This window comes from Lagenorhynchus albirostris, chromosome 1 (assembly GCF_949774975.1).
Source record: "Lagenorhynchus albirostris chromosome 1, mLagAlb1.1, whole genome shotgun sequence".
Classification (NCBI taxonomy): domain Eukaryota; kingdom Metazoa; phylum Chordata; class Mammalia; order Artiodactyla; family Delphinidae; genus Lagenorhynchus; species Lagenorhynchus albirostris.
In genome coordinates this window covers 30,327,875-30,343,437 of record NC_083095.1, presented here as the reverse complement: position 1 = coordinate 30,343,437, position 15,563 = coordinate 30,327,875, and the positions used below count along the sequence as shown (strand labels likewise).

The following is a 15,563-nucleotide window of genomic DNA, read 5'->3' as shown; positions in this document are numbered from 1 at the left end:
AAAACCAGGAGCCCGCAGGGTGGCATTAGGGTCACAGAGAACTATTCTCAGACCTCACCTCTAGACCAAATCAAGGAACATCTGCTCGGCAGGATTTTGGAATTGCTGCCCCTACGTGCTCCTCATCACCCCCTTTGCGAGCAGGAGTGTTTATAGCAGTTATCCTCTGCTTGTCCCACCATTGCGTGTTGAGTGTGTGTCACTTGAGTGACAGGTGTCTACAGATTGAGAGGAGCCATACATCAGAGACTATACCGAAGAAGTCTCATCTGTACTTAGACATGATCTAGATGACAAACGTCTAGACGTGGAACGGATGCTGTGATGGGATGAGACTTTTAGGGGCCGTGGGAGGGGTTAGTGTATGTTGCGTGTAGGAGGGATTTGAATCATTGGGAGCCAGAGGGTAGGCTGCGGTAGGCACCCTCCAAGACAGCCCACCATGACCCCTGACTCTTGGCATCCCCTCCTCTTCCCACATTGTACTAGAGTTGGTCTTTGTGACCAGCAGTGGAAGTGATGGTATGTCACTTGGAGATTAGTGTATTAGAGACTGAGGCTTCCATCTGGGGCACGTTCTTGATCTCTTACTCTCTTGGATGACTTGCCGTGGGGGAATGCCAGCTGCCATATGTTGAGGATGTGCAGGCAGCCACGTGGAGAGCCCTGCACAGGGAAGAACTTCCAGCCTGTAGCTGCATGCGAGAGCTTTCTTAGGAGCGTACCTCTAGCTCTAGTCAAGGCTTCAGATGAAGAAGCCCCAGCTGACACCTTGACTACAGCCTCATGGGACATTGCATAGAAAAGAATTCACATAGCAGGCCTGAAACTGCCATCCGTAGAAAGTCCTGCTTGCAAGATTGGCTCTTGGCTGGCATCTGGGAGCTTGGATTTAGGGAGGGTTCTCACCATTCTCTAACTGATGGTGAGAGTGGTTGACTGTCCCTAAACTGTGCAAGCAGTATTTTTATCCTGAACACCTGCTTCTATCTGGAAGTCTGGAATTTTGGTATGTGCTAGACAGAGGGTGGGTATGTGAACAGCCACCAATAAAAACCTCGGGCACTGAGTCTCTGAGGAGCTTCCCTGGTAGAGAACATTTCACAAATTGTAGTCACAATACGATACTGGGGAGTTAAACCTGTCCTGGGTGACTTGGTAGGGAGAGGACTCTGGGCAGCTCGTGCCTGGTTTCCTGCGGACTTCACTCCAGGCACCCGTTGCTGATTTTGCTGTAATGAATCAGAGCTATAAATAATACCACATGTGAGTCCTGTGCCTCATTCCAGCGGTCACTGACCCTGGGGGACCCCCAACACAGAGACCCTGAGCCAGAGCCACCTCCTCTGAAACTGTGAGATAACAATTGTTTTGTTATTTTAAGCCACTGAGTTTTAGAGTGGTTTTAATCCTCACAGCCGTAGATAAACTAATACCGGAAGCCAGTCATTTCTCTCTCCCCAGCATTTAGCTTAGTGCCTGGAACATAGGTGTTAGAGAAATATTTGTTGAGTGAATTGATATTTCTACCTTTGAAGAATTTTATAGCCTATCTGGCTGCTTTGCGGGAAACCGCGATCCTGGGTCGGTATAAGGAAGCAGGCTTCCCTTCCTGTTCCTTTGTCTGGAAGAACCAGTCCCAGAGGCAGCCGCCTGCCTTACAGTTGTCACTTCTGCCATCTTCCTTTCTGGATGACGTCCACATGTATGAGAAGTAGTGTGTGGCCGTCAGACCATGCTTCGTCTCTGTTCCTCACTTCTTAGTTCCCCTGATTTTTTTTCTCTCTCCTATGCCTTGGTGATGATAACTATTCTTACCATTGAAATAAAACCTTCCTTCTGAAAAATTAATTAACAAATGTTTCAGGGCCTTATAAGATACTAACATTTCTCTACTGAGCCTTGCCTGTTTATCATATTATTGCCTCCATAGAAGTTGAGACAAATGAACTTTTCTTGTTTCATATTGTCCCCTCCTCTGCACAGTATCTCAAAATAGACTTATATACGAAGATAGAAACCATAGCTTTGATGTGGGAGAAAAACCTAAAATATATACTAGAAGTAGACTTCCTTGAGGAGTTATTTACAGTTTCTTAGAGAAGTATTTTAATCAAAGGGTGTGTCTGTTCTCGTGTGTGGGTATGTGTGCGTGCACACACACACACACACGCACACACACACACACACACACACACACACAACCGTATTGATTCCTGTGGTCATTATCAGAACGTTTCCCTCTCTTCAAATCTCCTTCAGTCTTAGCAGATGACCTTGATTCCTGTTTTCCTGATAATTTCAAGGTGATCTAGTAGGACCTCTCTCATGTGATCTCCTTTCCACCTAATTAGAAAACTTTCCTCCTCTTTTATCAAAAACTCGTCTATCCTTCTTTCAAAAGGTCCCCTCTCCAGCCCGTCCTCCCTCTTCTTGAACACGTCATCTGTTTTTCTGCTTTTCATGCCTGCATTTCTTCCTCTTTCTACCAGTTTCTATAAGGATGCTCAGGTTTCTCCAACACTAAATAGAACAGCCATCCTTTTCCTTAGACTTGCTTTCACTCGGAGCTGGACTTCTGTGCGTTTCCTTTACTCTCCTGCCATGCTTACGATCAGTCCCTTGTGCTGGCAGCCTTCAACTTCCTCATCACCCATCCCCTGCTTCCCACTTAAAACACTTTCCACTCTGAGATGCCCTTTCCACTCTGAAATGCCCTCCAAGGTATTTTAGTGACCAAGTCTGTTAACCCTCCACCCCCCCCACCCCACGCAGATGGTTGACCTTTCTAAAGTATTTTTTTTATTGCTTTACAGTTGTCAGCTTCTGCCGTCTTCCTTTTTGGATGAGGTCCATGTGTATAAGACTTAGTGTGTGGCCATCAGGTTTTACCTCCACCTTTTTTGTCTCGGAGGCAGTTTTGTGAGTGGTAAAGAGCTTGGACCACAATTTGAATTGTGACTCAACCACTTACCAGCTGTGTGACTTTGGGCAGGTTTGTGAACCTGGGAATGTCTCATTTACCCTCATCTGTAAATTGAGGATAAAAGTAATACCCACATGGCTGTATCGTTGTGAAGACTAAATGAGTTAGTACGTGGGAAATACTTAACAGTGCCTGGCATAGGGTTAGCAAACAAGAAACTTTAGCCTTTATTGCCAGTCGAGTCCCTTGTCGAGTAAGCGAGGTTAATCATCAAATAGCTCCTGTAAAATGAAGCGTGGATACGTTCTTCAGTAAGATGAATTATGTATTAAAGACTCTGTTTTACCAGTTTAAATGGCCAGGAGCCAAGAACACGGCAATCTCAACATGTGGGAGTTTATAGGGATAGTGTGTAATCTTGCACGTTTAAAAGGTGAGTCGGAGCCCTTTTGTAGGCAGATTCCTACGGCGACAAATGAGGGGAGAATTAAAGCCTTCTTAGAAGAACTTTGTCATTGGTTTTGTGAACAGCATAGTTAATTTACCCACACTTGATGAGGGCAGGGACGTGGCTGTTTCAGGTCACCGTTTGTATACCAGTCCTGCACTCGGCCATGGAAGGCACTCAGTAAATACTCGTGAACTAAATACACATTTGTGAACAAACATGTCTATGCTTTGTTGATTGTAAGTTGTACACATAATGCAGGCTTTGTGTGATGAACTGATGATGGACAAGGGAACTCTTGTCCACAGAGTGGGATGGGTCTTGCAGGCTTTTCTTCTGATTTTTATTGGACTTGAGGGTGAGCAGCTTCAGAAACCATGCAGGCAATGTTTGCTACTTGGACATGCCTCCCTCTAAGCCGATCAGGCTCTGATTCCTCTGCCATTCCCTCGTGGTGCCCTGCCCTTATCGCAGCTGCTGGATCTGATCTCACTGTGAAAATAGTGTTTCCTTTCTACTGACCCATGGGGTTCAGCATTTGATTAACAAGTTTCCAAGTTCTGAGCCAAACACCTAGGTAAATCCACCCGGATGCTGCGAGAATCTGCGGTAATTTACAACCACTGCATGAGCCCTGTGTTGAATGGCACGCTCTTTGTAAGGGTGTGGTGTCATTTTTAATGCTGGTTCCAACATCGCTCCTAGCTGTGCAGTGTGTTGACTCCCATACTAGATGACACTGACAGTCAGGAGAGGAGTGACTTTAGTTGCCGCTGCTGAATTAAAGAAAAATCAGATTTACAGTATAAATGGATTTTGCTCTCTTCAAACTAGTGACCTTGGGATAGATGTAATCCTTCGATGCTTCCATCGATGTTGCTATGGCCCCAAACATTTATGGAATCCTTTTTTTAAGTTGTCTTCTGAGCCTATGGCATATTCTTGGGAATATTTTCAAGTCTGACAAATATTCATTCTTTGTAGGAGGCTTTGATTTTTGGAAAAGGGAAAGAATCACTGGCATTGAGTCCAGCAGCTGAGGTGGGTGATGGGACCAGGGAGCACTGGTCCTGTCCAAGGCAACGTAGGATTTTAGACGTCTTTTCATTGTGTCATAAGACTGGTATGATTTTTGTTCTGAACAGTGTTTCTTTTAAAAATAATGTTTCAAATTATAAACATATCAAGCCTGTAGAACACTATGGGACTCTGTATGACAGACAGGTGTATTTCCAGCACTGATGTTTAAATGGATGCTAACTTTTGTTTTTCCCCAAGCGAATTAGTTTGTGTAATGAAGACTATGGTGTGAGCTTAGGCTTAAACGATGCAGGTTAAACATTAACCAGCTCAGGGCTTCCCTGGTGGCGCAGTGGTTGAGAGTCCGCCTGCCGATGCAGGGGGCACGGGTTCGTGCCCCGGTCTGGGAAGATCCCACATGCTGCAGAGCGGCTGGGCCCGTGAGCCATGGCCGCTGAGCCTGCACGTCCAGAGCCTGTGCTCCGCAACGGGAGAGGCCACAACAGTGAGAGGCCCGCGTAACGCAAAAAAAAAAAAAAAACATTAACCAGCTCAGACCACAAACCAGATGTGAAGATGATCCCAGCTGTGCCTGGGTCAGTGTTGCACTGGAAGAAAGGAATCCAGGTGACTGAGTTTGCATTCTCTGGCTCAGCAGGGAGTTTTTTTTTTTTTTTTTTAAGACTTGTATGCCTCCCAAACAAGCTGGGCATAAATTTAATTCTTCATTAAAATACGGGCAAAAACCTCAATTTTTACCTAATTTCCAAATTATATAGAGAATTTTAGATATTCATATTTGTGATCGGATGCTATTTGCTATTTGTTGACATGTGTTCTTTCTCCAAAAAAATACATTTTAGGTATTCCTAAAACCCTACCCTGCCCCATGCCCATCTGCATCCACCCTCCCTCTGTAGTCACACCTCTGCCAATCCCAGGTGTGTCTAGGCCTTTTGGAGGGAGTGTTTTAAAATGGACATGAATTGTATTATACTGTATGTTTCCCTCCGACATTGTTTTGGAGATTTATCCATGTCGATTTGTTTAACTGCTCTATAGTATTTCACCTTCAGAATTGTTTTGGCCATACCAGGCTCTTTACACTTTAAAATATGTTTCAGGAATGTGCAGCCCTGTTTTGCTTTGTTGGAATTACTCAGACGTTTTACAGATACATTATGAAAATTTGTCATCTTATGATAATGGGTCTTCTCACCCACAAACATGTTATACTGTGTTTATTTAGTTCTTTTTTAATGTCCTTCAATAGAATTTCCCAATTTTTGGTATACTTTTCTTACCTATCTTTATTGAGGGAATTCTTAAGTATCCCATACCCTGTATTTCTGTTGCTTTTTTTTTTTTTAACTGCACCTAAGGCGTATCCTAGCTTTATTAAAGAGTCCGTGCCGCAGTCAGTATAAAAACACAAAAACTCCCATCAGTTTAATAATAATAAAAAACCCCCAAAATGGAAAACTGAGGGGGCAGGGAAGAGGCCCCTGGGCCAGGGGCATGGGGAGCTGTGCTCATGGCAGCAGGCCTGGCTGCAGGGCCCCCCGGTATTGCTGTTGCTACGAGGTTGGGGGTCAGCGATTGTCCTGTGGGAGCCATCGTTCACCTGGGTCGAGGACCCTTACTTCTTCTGGGGTGCGATCAGCTTCTGCATGCCCCGAATCTTGTCCAGCAGGCCAGAGGTGAAGACCTCGGTGGGTTTGTAACAGTCCACCAGCGGCTCCTTGACCCTGGCAGCTCGGGTGTCATCGCCCTCCACGTCCAGGAGTTATCCACATCAGTCTCCAGCTCCGGGATCTCCTCTTGCTGGCAGGCGAATGAGCTGCTCCAGGATCCGCTGCTCCAGGATCCACTCCTCCAGGTTGAGGCGCTTCCGTAGCTCCTTGCGTTCCTACTTGACCGTGACCTTCCCTCGGCGCCTCATTGGGCCCTCATCGTCTGTGGTGCCCGGGCCCTTGCCTGCGGCCCCAAGGGGTCTCCGAAAGTAGACGCTGGGCCCTGGGCCGCCACTGCCCGGTCCAGGGGCCGGAGCAGCCAACGCCGCGCCCCCGTCGGGGCCACTGTCAGCCCTGGCTGCCGCTGGGGCCATGTGTGTGCGTCGGTCCCCTTCCTGCGCCGCCACCTCCAGGAGGGCCGCCGGCTGGCCACAGGCTGCTGGCTCGGCTTAGCCCATGAGCTCGGCTCAGCCTGGCGCCGCGGAGGGGGCACCCGGGGCCAGCTGCAGCGTGTGGAGCCCCCGGGCCGGCCCTGGCCTGGTCACGCCCCCTGTGTTTGTACTGTTAATGGCATCTTTTTATTATGTTTTCCTGTTGTTGCTAGTGCATAGGAACATTACTTGTTTTTGTATATCTTGCTGAACTCTCATTTATTTTCATGGTTTATCTCTAGATAGTCTTGCATTTCCTATGTATATGGATATATAACTTTTTGATAATGACAGATTTTTTTTTTTAAGTTTGTGTGACTAAAGGAAAACCGTTCTACTGACAACACATGCGTGGATTTTCCACACATTTCAATTTTCTGTGGACCAACTGGATGGTCTACAATTTAATTCAATTCTGGCATTATCGACCTGGAGTTAGCATAGACCCCTCAAGACTCCCCCCTCTTCAGATGCCAATCACAAGTCTGGGCTTCCCATGCTTTTGACTAGTAGGTTCCCATGACCCCCTCCTGAGGTCAGTAATTTGCTAGAATGGTGCGCAGATCTCAGGAAAGCACTGTACTTACTATCACTGGTTTATTATAGGGATACAACTTAGGAACAGCCAAATGGAAGAGATGTATAGGGCAAGATATGGGGGGAGGGGTACACGGGGCTTCCATGCCCTCTCCAGGCACACCACCCTTGCAGCACCTCCATGTCGTCACCTACCCAGAAGCTCTCCAAACCCTGTCCTTTATGGTTTTTATGGACGTTTCATTACATAGGCATGATTGATTAAATTCTTGGCCATTGGTGATTGAACTCAATCTCCAGCCCCTCTCCCCTCTCCTCTGGTAACCAGCTTCATCTGCCAGGAGTCACCTCATTAGCATAAATTCACCTGTGGTTAAAAGGGACTTATGAATAGCAAAAGACACTCGTCTCACCCCTATCACTCAGGAAATTCCAGGGGTTTTAGGAGCTCTGTGCTAGGAACCCGGGATGAAGACCAGATACATGTATTTTATTATATCACAGTAACTTTCACTTATTTTTCTTGAATTAATGTATTGGCTTGGACTTCCACTCTAATACCTGTTTTTGTAAATAGAGTTTTATTGAAACACAGCCACACTCTTATTGTCTCTGGTTTCTTTTGCATTACAACAGCAGAGTTGACTACTTGGAACAGAGACTTTCTAGTTTGCAAAGCCTAAAGTACTTGCTATCAGGCCCTTTACAGAAAGTTTGTGAACCCCCTCAACAGTGTTGAACACAGGAAGTGATAGTAACCTTTCTTGTCTCATTACTGACTTTAAAAGGAGAGCTTATAGTGCTGTGCCATTAAGAATGATGCTATCCATGGGCTGGTTAGCGTGTGCCCTTTATTGGGTTAAGAAAATGTCTTTCTAGTCTTAGATTTGTAAGAAAGGTTTTCTTGTTTGCCGAATTTTGTTGTTTTTAAGAAATCATAAATTAATGTTGAGTTTTATCAGATGTGTTTTTCGCATCTGTGATTGGTTTTTCTCTCCTTTTAAACATACCTAATTATATTCTCTTTCAGAGTTTTCTATTATTTCCGGTTCTTAGGGGCTGGAATCCTCTGGTTCACTGTGCTTTTATCACTTGTGAGCTTCCTGGGTCTGACTTTTCTAATTGTCTGTAGCATGGGTTGTGGGAGTTTTGCTCTCATTTTTCCCATGCCCATCGTTGGCCCAGGACCAATTTTTATGCTAATTTCTTAGGTTGGGCATTTCCAGACTGTAGCCTAAATTTGTACCCCAAATGCTCCAGAGGTAGAGGTTATGAGGTTCAAATTTTGCAGGAAGCTTTTAGTTCTCCTCTCCTGAAGCCAGAGATAGACAAGCTAGCTGAGCTGGTAGGGAAATACTTTTCAGCCCATTTTTCCTGGGGTCGCAGCTCTTTGCAGGGCCTCGCTTTGGGCAGCACCCTCCTCTCTCGGGCAGGACTCAAGGGCTTAGCCTCCTGTTCCCATGTGCTAGTTGACATCTACACCCTTACTTCCCCTGGATCAATGCTTATTCTATTCCTTCCTCTGCCCTGTGGTCCCCCTCAGCCCCAGGAGTGGCTGCCCAGTTGATTCCTCTGCTTACTTCTGGTTTTCAGTTGAGGCTTTGTTTCTGGCACCTGGTAATTTCCTATTCTTTATTGCAGGTTCAAGTATGCATTTAAAAAATTATTGTATCTGGATTTTTTGATAATGGCCATTCTGACTGGTGTGAGATGTTATCTCATTGCAGTTTTGATTTGCATTTCTCTAATGATTAATGATGTTGAGCATTCCTTCATGTGTTTGCTGGCAATCTGTATATCTTCTTTGGAGAAATGTGTATTTAGGTCTTCTGCCCATTTTTGGATTGAGTTGTTTGTTTTTTTGTTATTGAGCTGCATGAGCTGCTTGTAAATCTTGGAGATTAATCCTTTGTCAGTTGCTTCATTTGCAAATATTTTCTCCCATTCTGAGGGTTGTCTTTTGGTCTTGTTTATGGTTTCCTTTGCTGTGCAAAAGCTTTGAAGTTTCATTAGGTCCCATTTGTTTATTTTTGTTTTTATTTCCATTTCTCTAGGAGGTGGGTCAAAAAGGATCTTACTGTGATTTATGTCATAGAGTGTTCTGCCTATGTTTTCCTCTAAGAGTTTGATAGTGTCTGGCCTTACATTTAGGTCTTTAATCCATTTTGAGTTTATTTTTGTGTATGGTGTTAGGGAGTGTTCTAATTTCATTCTTTTACATGTAGCTGTCCAGTTTTCCCAGCACCCCTTATTGAAGAGGCTGTCTTTTCTCCACTGTATATTCTTGCCTCCTTTATCAAAGATAAGGTGACCATATGTGCGTGGGTTTATCTCTGGGCTTTCTGTCCTGTTCCATTGACCCATCTTTCTGTTTTTGTGCCAGTACCATACTGTCTTGATTACTGTAGCTTTGTAATATAGTCTGAAGTCAGGGAGCCTGATTCCTCCAGCTCCATTTTTCATCCTCAAGATTGCTTTGGCTATTCAGGATCTTTTGTGTTTCCATACAAATTGTGAAATTTTTTTGTTCTAGTTCTGTGAAAAATGCCAGTGGTAGTTTGATAGGGATTGCATTGAATCTGTAGATTGCTTTGGGTAGTAGAGTCATTTTCACAATGTTGATTCTTCCAATCCAAGAACATGGTATATCTCTCCATCTATTTGTATCATCTTTAAATTTCTTTCATCACTACTGGGCATATACCCTGAGAAAACCATAATTCAAAAAGAGTCATGTACCAAAATGTTCACTGCAGCTCTATTTACAATAGCCAGGACATGGAAGCAACCTAAGTGTCCATTGTCGGATGAATGGATAAAGAAGATGTGGCACATATATACAATGGAATATTACTCAGCCATAAAAAGAAATGAAATTGAGATATTTGTAGTGAGGTGGAGGGACCTAGAGTCTGTCATACAGAGTGAAGTAAGTCAGAAAGAGAAAAACAAATACTGTATGCTAACACATATATATGGAATCAAAGAAAAAGAAAATGTCATGAAGAACCTAGTGGTAAGACAGGAATAAAGACACAGACCTACTAGAGGATGGACTTGAGGATATGGGGAGGGAGAAGGGTAAGCTGTAACAAAGTGAGAGAGTGGCATGGACATATATACACTACCAAATGTAGAATAGATAGCTAATGGGAAGCAGCCGCATAGCACAGGGAGATCAGCTAGGTGGTTTGTGACCACCTAGAAGGGTGGGATAGGGAGGGTGGGAGGGAGGGAGACGCAAGAGGGAAGAGATATGGAAACATATGAATATGTATAACTAATTAACTTTGTTATAAAGCAGAAACTAACACACCATTGTAAAGCAATTATACTCCAATAAAGATGTTAAAAAAAATAAACGGCATTAATGATGACAATAATAGTTACTCAGAAAAAATTATTGTATCTGATATATCTAGGTGCTTATAGCAGGAATGTTTGAATGTGTATGTCATCTTAGCTCAACATCTTGCTGAAATGAGAGATCGCCATTTAAATGCAATTTCAGGATTCAACACCCAAAATCAAAACAAAACCCAGTAAAACAAAAAGAAAAACCCCAAATCGGATCCCTAAACGAACTAATCATGAACTAGGCAGCATGCAGAGTCCTCTGATATTAACTCATGTAATTCTTACGAAGACCCCATAACTCTTTGCCAATGGAGAACTTGAATAACTGGCCTAGCAGTTTGTCAGGGGCAGAGCCAGGCAAGGAACTTAGCTTTATCTGACATTCACTCCTCTTAAGTGGTCTGAACATCAGTAACACTAAGTATGAAGCGTGCCCGTTCTCAAGGTGACTAATGTGAAGGTCAATGCTATTTTCCATCTCATATAATATATTCCTAATATATTTACACAGTTGTCTCACCTGGTAATCCAGAATAAAATCGTGATTGTGTTTGTCTATGAGAATTTGCAGTTTGGGGTGAGTTTAAATTAAAGAAAAATCTGAAAAACAGTTGCCTAGGGGCTATTAATAGTTGCAAAAAGGAGCATGAGTGCACTTCCTTCTGAGCACAGTAGAGCTCCAGGGAATTAATAGCGACCCAGTGTTTTCCATGTCGACTTTCGAGAAATGTACCTTACTCCCAGTCTGCTGAAACATGTTTTAAGGATGTATTGTCATGCATGTAGTTTCTGGAAGGCCACAGACAAGTGAATTTTTATATCTCCTCTTGGTTCATTTGCTCATCCTCTGAAATCAAGGCCTCTGCAAAGAAGGAGTCAGTGATCGTTATAGTTTGTGATTAGGAGTTGCAGGTGGCTGACGTTTTAGTCTCAGTTAATGGCTGAGGATGGACCCCAGGGCACTTCACCTTGTTCACAATCTAATTTAGCAGCACAATCTTTATTTGAGTTGAAAAGTAGCCTTAGGGATTTTTGCTTGGTGCTTGCACGAGCATTCTGGAACGCTGTATGTTACCTGATGCTACCTGAGAGGAGGTGCTTGGGCAGTCATGGCTTCTCTGAGCCCTCATCTACATGGGGGAGGTTGAGAAGTGGCAGAAGTTCTATTCTACCAGCAACATAGACCTGTCTCACTATGAAGTTGTGTTAATGGCTTTGCCAAGAATTTTCCCAGTGCACAGTAGGCATATCTGCTGGAGGAGCTGATCTTGCAGTCCCTGTATATCTGGAGCAGTCAGTTATGAATCTGCTAATTAGCTTGATGTTTGGTCTCCCAGCTAAGTGAGCTCTTGTGAACTCTGCCAGAATCTGGATTTGCAAATGATCTGACGAGAGGAAAGGGAAAGATTGGGCCAAAGAGGCCATTACAAGTTAATTTCATATTTCAGAAGTTTACTCAGCCCTAGCGCCTGCCTTTTCTGTTGCCACAAAATACCCATTCTTCCCCTTTCATAGCCGCTGACCCATCCGTGGGTGAAGTGGTTTTGCCTCCCTTTTTTTGTTTTCAGGATTAACGTTTGAAAAAGCCTCTGGCCACATGGTGCAAGGTGTGGCCCTCCCCAGGGGCACATCTCACCTCTCTTCCCTGCCTTAAAAGGAGGCCCAAATTTCTAATCTTGGAGAGTCTGTTAATTCTTCCTTTTCCTGGTGAGTACGTGGGAGTGTTCCAAGGTTCAGCACTTCCCATCTGCCTTTCTCTTTACAATTTTTTGAGATATTCACCAATAAATGCTAATATTTACTGAACATGTTTTATATGCGAGACACTTTTAAAAGCACTTGAATAACAACACTAATATTACTGAGCATCTACTGTATGCCAGGCGCTGCCCTAGGCACCGAGGATGTGGAACAAGCAAAACAAAGGTCGTCCCTCCTGGAGCACATGTTTTATTAGGCAGACAGCCAGACAGTACAACCCATCAGTAAACAAACATATACTATGTCAGATAGTTACACACGTGCTCTGAAGGAGAAGCGTGTAGGAGCTGGCCAGGGAAAGCCTCTCTGACAGGGAGAGAACAGAGTCTCCAAGGAAATGAAGGAATAAGCCCACTGGGCCTCAGATCTTCTCCTCCCCAGGTCTTGCTGACTCAGACAGAGCCAGTGGCATGGGGAGCCCCTCCCTCCCTTCTCTGCTCTCTGCTCATGGCACCACTTTCTCCCAGACCTCAGCCTCTAGGCCTGAGTCCCCACCCTTCCCTCCTCTTTCCTCAACCAATCGCCAGGCCTCATTGACTTTCTTTGGAAATCTCTGTGGCATCCCTTCCACTGCCTTTGTGAAAAGGAACCCCCTGCCAGCTGAGCGCTTTGCCGGTCCGTTTTAGAGTGACTGTAAAGGCCTCCTAAGTGTTCTCTCTGGGCTGCTAGCCTCTCTTCTCACCCATCTGTCACCGCCCAAGCGCTGGCGCATACACGCCATCGTTTGAGTGCTTATTCCAGGCGGGGCACTGGATCCCCATAGGAGCTTTATTATTATTATTATCATCCCCATTTTACAGGTGAGGAAACAGACTCCCTCAAGGTCACTCACTGATCCAATAAGTGGTTAAGTCAGAATTTGAACTCAGGTCCCACTGAATCCACAGGCCTCTTCTAGCCAGGAGCCCAAGCTGCCTCTACCCTGCCCTTGTGTGTATCAAGACCCTGCTTTGATTGCTCCTTTGCTCAGAAATCTTTCATGCTTACCATCATCTGTGGGGGAAAGTCCAACCATTTTGAAATAGTTTTCAAAGCCTTTCATAACTGGACCACGCTTCACCTGTCTCCCTGTTTTATATCTGAGTTCTCTCCTGTGACAACCTCTTCCGGGCACACACAGATGTGTCCTGTTGGCAAACACGGCTACCCCTGTGCTCACAGGTGGGTGCTTTTTCACTTCCTCTGTGTTAACTACTCTCCACGCCCCAGCTCAGACTGCATCCTCTCTTACCTTCATTCGTGTCCATCTTTACCTCCAGCCTCCACCTAGTTAGGAGTGTCCTGCCTGTCTTAAGCCGATCCTGATGTCATAGGATGCACTGGGCCATCCTTTGAGCACCTGTAGCTCTCTTAGTTCTGATCCCCAACTGGCCATTCCCGTTGATTTCCTTAGTACTTTCCCACATGTGATCCTAAAATATTGAGAAAACTTATATGTCCAAAATGAGTATAACTTTCTAAGTAAGAGTCTTGGAAGATACATACTTATTTCACTAAACCTTCTCAGAGCTCAAAACACATTGGGAGGAGCCCCCTTTGCTAAACTGCCTTACAGCTACCCAAGAAAGCCAATTTCCTTCTTTAATAACTGTGACTCATTTTTGGACCCACGATGACACGAGTCCAGTTCACTCACCCATCTGAATCATCAGTAGGGACTCCATTTAAAATTAGACAATTTTCCTAAATCAAATCCATCCTCAAGAGATTAAAAGTAGATATTCACTAGAATGTGCCCTGGGAAATTCTGAAATAAGAGTTCTGAAAATGTTGGTTTAAAATGTCAGGGGCTGAAACTAGGAGAAAAGCAGGACTGGAATGTTCCTCTTATTTCTTAATTCATTGTCTCTCACTTACCTGCTTCTTAGTGGAAGAAAAGGCAGAAAAGGAAGCATGGGAAGGAAAAGGGGAACTAATCAGAGGCAGTTGGAATCACAGGAAACAGTTGAAACTCACAAAAAAGGAACAAAATTTTCTCCTGAATCCAAGCCTTCCTTAGGGGAGGATGGAGCAGGAAATTTCATTCTGAAAATGGAATGCGAGCTGGTCTGGTGCAATTGGAAAGGTGGGTATAGAGGCAGGAGGAATGAGGTAGAAAAACCTAGGGACCCTGGAGCAAAGGAATGCCATTTATTTGCAAATAATTCTCCAGAGGCAAGGGAGGGGATGGCATGGGGGGGGGGGCTGGGGAGTAGAGGGCTTGCTACAAGCTGGATCAAGACCTTGTTCTTCTTCACTCTTCTGGGTACGTGCAACTCCTCTACTTAGCAGTTGTGTCAACAATGAGCTCGCTGAGAGCTGCCACTGAATTTTATTCTATACACGATGTACATCCAGCACTTAGCACTTGTCTGGCCCCTAGTAAGGACTCAATACATATTTGCTGAGTGAATAAATACAAAATACTTTGTTGCTGGAAGAGGTTAAGGCTAATTCTGCGCTGTCATTTCTGGTAGCGGCCACCAGGTGGTGCCTTCCTAAGAGCAGGAGCAAATGAGATCTTGAATCTTGGGTGGAAGGCTTCAGAGAAGCCTTAGGTCTCACCCGGAACCCTCACCCGAGCGCGTGCCCTCCAGCAATTCATCACACTTTCTTATTCCTCTGTTGAATGTGCCTGCAGAGTTCAGACAAGTGGCTAGAACCAAGTTTCTTTACTTGGAGTCAGTTTCACAGGAGGCCCACAAAAACCTTTCAGAAGGTTTCATTTACGGCTAAACTTTGGGATGTGAGACCAGTTCCGCCCCAGGCCTGTGCTCTGTCACGTGGGTTCCCGTTGTTCCCAATTACCCCCTATTCTTCAGGAGAACGTCTACTCCCATGGATCCTGTATTTTCTCTGAAATTCTCCCCCAAAGTCATTTATGGCTTCACACCCAGCACTGGCAGCCTGTGGGTTGAAGTGTGCGGCACCCCTGCCTACTTTAAGCTGCTGCCTGATGAGTCCCTACGCTGTGCCTGTGGTTTATATGTTCACATTCTCAGAACAGTTCCACAAGATGGGCAGAAAGCAGAATAGCAGCTCAGCAGGCTTAGGCAGCCTTCCCAGAGTGACACAGCCAGACCATGGGAGAGAGGACTCAAGCCCAGGGCCAGCTGCCCACAGGCCTCACTGGGATTCTTCTTTTTTTTTTTTTCCACACACACACACTGTATTTTATTTTATTTTATTTTATTTTTTTTATTTTTTATTTTTTTTTTGCGGTACGCGGGCCTCTCAGTGCTGTGGCCTCTCCCATTGTGGAGCACAGGCTCCGGACGCGCAGGCTCAGCAGCCATGGCTCACGGGCCCAGCCGCTCCGTGGCATGTGGGATCTTCCCGGACCGGGGCATGAACCCGTGTCCCCTGGCATC

At 44.9% G+C, this 15,563-nt stretch overlaps 1 protein-coding gene and 1 pseudogene across 1 annotated transcript in view; one reads left to right on the top strand and one right to left on the bottom strand.

The window, feature by feature from the left end:
* RGS6 (regulator of G protein signaling 6) overlaps positions 1 to 15,563 on the top strand; it is a 575,553-nt gene that overhangs the window by 75,254 nt on the left and 484,736 nt on the right.
* Positions 5,782 to 12,934, bottom strand: LOC132521145 (protein phosphatase 1 regulatory subunit 14B-like; annotated as a pseudogene).